Source organism: Mus pahari, chromosome 1 (assembly GCF_900095145.1).
Source record: "Mus pahari chromosome 1, PAHARI_EIJ_v1.1, whole genome shotgun sequence".
Lineage (NCBI taxonomy): Eukaryota > Metazoa > Chordata > Mammalia > Rodentia > Muridae > Mus > Mus pahari.
Window position 1 is genome coordinate 150230482 of NC_034590.1, and position 6654 is coordinate 150237135.

Consider the following 6654-nt stretch of genomic DNA (forward strand, 5'->3'; position numbering starts at 1 on the left):
AAAAAAAAAAAAAAAAAAAAAAAAAAGAAAGAAAGAAAGAAAAGAAAAGAAAAGAAAAGAAAAGAAAAGAAAAGAAAAGAAAAGAAATTAAATGAGTCAGTTCTTTGTAGGACTTTGGATGAAATGGGATCTAGCCAATAGTCCAGGCTAGCTTAGAACTTCCACCACTTAAGTACTGAGATTTTAGATATGCCCTACCATGCCTAACCAACATGCATAGTTCTTACTAGCTAGTGTGCAATTCTTTATTTGTTCAACAATTTTATTGGGGTCTATTATATATACTGTGCATTAGGAAAGTAGATTAAAACATTTTATTTAAAAACTTAAGGGCAGGGCCATGGTGATGCATACTTTTTTTTTTAGCCTCATCACTAGGAAGCAGAGGCAGGCAGAGCTCTGTGAGTTCAAGGATAACTCTGAGTTGTCTTTCCAGTCCCGTTATGAGTAACCTTTGCCTTGGCTACAGTATAAGGTCTTTGCAGCGCTTACTGTTTTTGTTTTTTCAGGACAAGGTCTTGGAATTCTGTAGACCTGGCTGGCCTTGAACTCAGAGATTTATCTGTCTTTGTCTCCTGTGTGGTGATTAAAGGCGTGCACTGCCATGTCCAGCTAAAATTCTTAAAACAGAACAAACCAGCTAGAACTTGACTTTGTAACCTAGACTGTCCCGAAGCTCATTGTTTAGCTGAAGAGATTCAGAACTCACAAGGATCACCCTTATCAGCTTCCCAAGTGATCAGGCCACACAGGAGCCCTCACACCAGCTTTCAAAGTCCAGGAAAGTGGCAGTTTTCACTGTCAGTGTTGCTGTTGGCCATGGTTGGTTGGTTGTGTCTTGACACAGGTTCTCAAGTGTTCCACATAGCCAGGCTGGCCTCACATTGCCTCTGTGGAAGGGGATGGTCTTAAAATCGGCATCCTCCTGCCTCCATTTCCCTCATGCTTGGATTATAGGTGTGTGTTGTCATGTCTGACTGTAATTTCTGTTCTTTGACAAAGAATAAGGGATGACTTTTTCTTCTTTTTTAATGGTTCTGATCTCTGAACATACTTTGCGTGGTTAAGAACTGTGTATTAAAAAATTCTTTATTCTTTTTTATTTTTAAAAATTTGTAATAGTGTCAAAGATCTAGAAACAGCCTGAAAAAGAAAACACATAAGAATTAATTTTTTAAAGTTTCTTGGAGAAAAGTTCTTTATGTGTGTAGTCCACGAAAGTCTTTTTTAAATGAAAAATAATTGAGCCTTGGAAAGAATGTAAGCAATCTTTGTGCCAGATTTTTAATCCAAAATACTGCAGGATAACCAGTGTACTGGACTTTAAAGACACAGTACTCCAGGCTTCCGGGAATCAGTTTGTAGTTTCTCTAACACATTCCTCTGGGCCTTCTAGTCTTCAGGGAAATTTAGGAACGAAGTTAAGGAAGTCGATGTATTCTTAGCAGATCAGCTTCTTCTGGAACCAACTGGAAGATGGAGCCATGATTTCTGATTTTTGTTGTTGTTTGAGGTAGGGTCTCTGTCTGGCTTGGGACTCACTGTTAGACCAGGCAGGCCTCTGCCTCCAGCATGCTGGGGTTAAAGGCATGTGTCCCAACAACTGGCCATGACTTCTGACCTTTTAAACCTGTGTTCACCCCGACCCCTGGACAAGTGAGTACCTGAATGTGATGTGTGAGATAAATGTTAGTATAGATGCAAAATAACCCTAAGAGGGGTATGTAAAATCATGAGGTGTTTATCAATCTTGGCTCAGAAATTTATGCCTAAAGTAGGAGGCAGAAAGAGAGTGGCCTGTGCGCTATAGTGCCAATGCTGGCTTTGGCATCCATGTGGTGGATTGACTGAGACAGGCAGCTGTTGGGGGTCAGTGCTTAGAGCCGCTGATGGGGGTGGGGGAGAGATCCAGATACCTACATTGGCTTCTGTCAATGGCAGCCAGCGATTAGAGAAGTGACTTATCAAACAAAGCTTAATTTACTGGGGCTGGTACTCCCTGTGGCCAGCAGAAAAACTATGACCTCTTTTAATACTTGTGGCCGGCAAGGAAGAGAAAATTCACACACACATGCACACGAGTGTATGAAACAAAAGGCAGAGTCCTGTAACTTCATATACACAAATATATAAGTACATACATGCATACATACATATATACACACATACATACATACAGAACTACAGACAGACATACACATTCACACATAGAATGTTTAGAGCAAAGCTCCAACAAGCAAGCTCCAACCATTTTATACATACACATGCACACACCTATCCACACAACTGGTGATGGAGCAAGCTCCAACACACACCCAGACAAGCTTTACAACTATATATGTATATATGCATATATATATATATGTATATATATAGTTGATGGGTGGAAGGAACGGTGTTCCACCCCCACTCACACATCTGCATATGCATACATGTACATAGTTGATGGATGGAAGGAACGATGTTCCAGCCCCCATTCATGCAAACTTTACAAATGTACATGCACATAAGTAAATATGTTTTTAAAACCATTTAATAGGTAATGTATAAATTATCACTATATACAATATGCACGGCTTTGTCCAACCTTAGAAATCTCTTGTGCCCACTCAGTTGAAACACAGCCATTGACTAGCCAACAGTTGTGTCTACCCTGAACAGCAGTTGCTGCCCTGACGTGTCTTCCTTTGTTTCACTGTTTGCCCACTAGGCTGCCCACCCTAACTCACTGTATGTAGTCTAGACTTGCTTCAAACTTGTGATCTTTCTGCTGTAGGATCTATAGCGCTTGCATGCCAAGCCATCTCCCTGGCGCTCTTTCTAGATCCTTAATGTTTTCCAGTATGCTCATTTAATTTTCTCCATTAAGATATGTTTGGAGCTGGGCGTGGCATGCCTTTAATCCCAGCACTCGGGAGGCAGAGGCAGGCGGATTTCTGAGTTTGAGGTACAAAGTGAGTTCCAGGACAGCCAGGGCCATACAGAGAAATCCTGTCTCGAACCCCCCCCCCCCAAAAAAAAAGATATGTTTGTTCGCTTTTTGAGTTTTGAGGTAGGGTCTCTCTACCTAGCCCTGGATGGCATGGAACTCACTGTTCATAAGGCTGGCCTTGTCTGCTTCTGCCTCAGGAGTGCCTGCACCACTACACCTGATGCAAATAAGTTTTTATAAAATTTTGTTAGATTCATTCCAAGTTGACTTACTTGTATTTTTTCTTTGTTGTTGTACCTTGCTAAATTTTACATTTCCAGCTGCTGTTGGTGGATACAGAATCAAAAACTGATTTTGTTTTATTTGTAATTATGACTTTTGCTTCTTCCTTTCCAATCTTTCTATCATTTATTTCTTTTTCTTGCCTTATTTTGCTAAATAAGAACCTTCAATATAATGGATAGAAGTAGATATGATAGCATCCTTGTCTTGTTTCTGATTTCAAAACAGTTTGGTTTTGACATTTTATCAAGAATAACTTATAATAAGGGCTGGAGAGATGGCTCAGCATCTGAGAGCATTGACTCCTCTTCCAGATAGCCCAGGTTTGAGTCCCAGCACCCACATGGCAGCTTCCAACCATCTGTAACTCTATGCCCAGAGATTCAAGTCTAGGCTCTGTGGGCACTGTTCACATGTGGTGCATACACATGCATGCTACATGTAGAAAAAACATCCAAACATATACAGGCAGAGCTCTGTGAGTTCAAGGCCAGCTTGGTCTGCATAGTAAGTTCCAGAACAATGAGAGCTATGTGCAGAGACCCTGTCTCAAAAACCAAAACCAAAACAAAAACAAAACAAAAACAAAAACAAAAATAACCACAAAACTATAAGTTTTTCTTTTAGTAACTGCCTGCCAAATTAAGTAGGTTTGCTTCAGGTCTTAACAGTTTTTGTTGTTACTGAGATGATCATACAGTTTTTCTGCAAATGTGTTAAATAACATTTAATGTATTAATTTACTGAAAAATATTTAAAATGTTAATAGCTTAATATTTTACTATTCTTGCATTTAAACATTAACATTTTGTTTGTGTGTGTGGGGAGGGGTCAAGGCTCTTGCATGTGCAGAGAGAGATCAGAGGACAATAGTGAGAGTAGGTTCTTTCCTTCTGCTCTGTGGGTTTAGGTCGTCAGGTTTGGTAGATAGTAAGCACCCATTCCCACTGAACCATCGCACTGGCTCACACCCATTCCCACTGAACCATCACACTGGCTCACACCCTTGCATTTTTTAGGCAAACCTAACTTAGTCATAAATGATTACCTTGTGGAAAATTATATTTATTTCACTACTTAGTATTTTTCATTTTTATGAAAATTTAATTAGATTGGTCTATAGTTGTACTGTAACATGCTGCTTCTTTTTCGACTTTATATAGCAGTGGTTCTCAGCCTCCTTAAAGTTGTGGCCCTTTAATACCTCATGTTTTGGTGACCCCCAACCATAAAACAAATTTTGTTGCTACTTCATAACTGTAATTTTACTACTCTTGTGAATTGTGATATAAAGATTGTTTTTTGGTGGTCTTAGATGATCCCAGTGAGAGTCGTTCAGCTCTCAAAGGCGTTGTGACCCACAGGTTGAGAACTGCTGTTATATAGACTAGGTGAGCCTCAAGTCTAGTCCATAATGACCTGGAGCTCAGCTGTCCTATGGCCTTAGTCAGTCTCTTGAATACTAGCATTCCATTTGATAGCACCACACCTGTGTTGGCCTTACAGCATTGCTCTCCGTATTCTTTAGAGTAGTTTGTAAAATGTTGATAAAAATAGGGTGTTGGATAGATGGATGGCCCAGGAGGTAGCAAGCAATAGGTACTGCCCTTGCTGAGTTTGGTTCTAGCTCCCAGGTAGGGCAGCTCACAACCTCCTGTAATGTAACTCAAGCTCCAGTGGATACAGTGCCCTCTTCTGGCTTCCCTGGAGCCTACACACACAGATACCCTTGCCCAGGCTCATGTGCACAGCTCAGAATCATTTTTACATTACGAATTTCGCTCTTGTTGTCACTTCCAACAGTTCTTTACATAGACTATGACCACAAAGGTTCCCTTCTGTTTACTAATGTGGACAGAGGAGGGCTTTGGAATGGAAGGAACATAACAGGGAAGAGTGCCTGGGGCCACGGCACAGGTGACTGGGTGGGAATGGATTGAGAACCGGCTCACTGGTGTTGATAGGTCTTTGGTGCAGGTTCCAGGTGCAGAGAGATGCAGGGATGCCGTCTCCAGGCTGAGCCTGTCAGTTCTGTGGGGGACTACAAAGTTAGGGCATACGTATGCCCCCTGGATGTACCATAGCCGTATCACTGCCCATTGTGTAGCAGCTAGACACCACAGGGAGGCCCTTCAACAGCCGCCATCCTTCTCTAGGTGCCCTTTACCGAGAAAGCTGAACAAAAGTTCATTTTAAAAAAAGAAATACTGAAAGATTTCTATTACTACAGAACATATTTTGGAAGATGAATGTGAGCCATGAGGCATAGTTAATAAAGTGTGTCCATATATCAAACATTTAAATTAGTCAGTCACCAGGCAAGTGAGATGCCTTAGTGGGGAAAAGCACTCGCCACCAAGCTTGACAACCTGACTTCTATCCCCAGAACCCACAGAATGAATAGAGAAGCAGCTTCCACAGATAGCTTCTGACTTCCACTCACGCGTGCAGTGCCACAAGCATGTATACATACATACACACAATAAAATTCAATCAATAGCTGGTCAGTGGTGGCACACACCTTTAATCCCAGCACTCGGGAGGCAGAGGCAGGCGGATTTCTGAGTTCCAGGACAGTCTGGTCTGCAGAGTGAGTTCCAGGACAGCCAGGGCTCCACAGAGAAACCCTGTCTCGAAAAAAAAAAAAATCAATCAATAAATGTAATAATAAGCAAAATAATTAATAGACCATGTACTGTGGTTTGAAATTGCTTGTCTTTCCCTCCCTTTCTTTCCCCTTGCATCTTTTTTTCTTAGATCTTTAGTGAGAGAACTCTCTTCTGTGATTATATGCTAGCCTTTCTGCAGTTACCTTTGTTATATAGTTGTTTTAGGAAAAGCAGTTAACAACGGTGGGACAGCAGTAGATATACTTTTATTGCAAATATTTAAAAATATTACTAAAAGTAACTAAATAATAATTTTGAAAATATTGTATTACCTGAGACTGGAGAATTGATGAAGTAATGAAGAGCTCTTATTCTGGCAGAGGACCTGGGTTCGATTCCCACCACCTGTGTGATGGCTCACAAGCATCTGTAGCTATAATTCCAGGAGGTCCAATGCATTCTGACCCTCAGAGGTTCCTGCATGTTCATGGTGCACATGATACATTCAGGCATGTAACACATCTACAGGAAATAGAATAAGTATTTTTAAAAAGTATATACTATATTATTTAAGCTCTTGAACTCAGGTTCTTGGCCTTTGTAATCAAGTTTCTGAATCATGGACTTAAAGTAAATATATTTAATTTATGGCTCTCACTTTTTCTTAATGTTAATCTTCTCAGTATTTTTGTTGATGGCTGGGCATGGTGGCATGTATCTGTAACCCTAGTTCTTGGGGGGGGGGGGGTAGAGGCAGGAGGATCAGGAATTCAGTGTCATCATAGGCTATGTAGGTAGTTGGAAGTCAGCCTGAGTATCAGATAGTCTGCC

The 6654-nt window shown here is 40.8% G+C and overlaps 1 protein-coding gene across 2 annotated transcripts in view; it reads left to right on the forward strand.

Moving 5' to 3' along the window:
* The window catches only part of Tbc1d12 (TBC1 domain family member 12), a 73178-nt gene that overhangs the window by 13822 nt on the left and 52702 nt on the right, over positions 1-6654 (forward strand). The window lies entirely within an intron of this gene.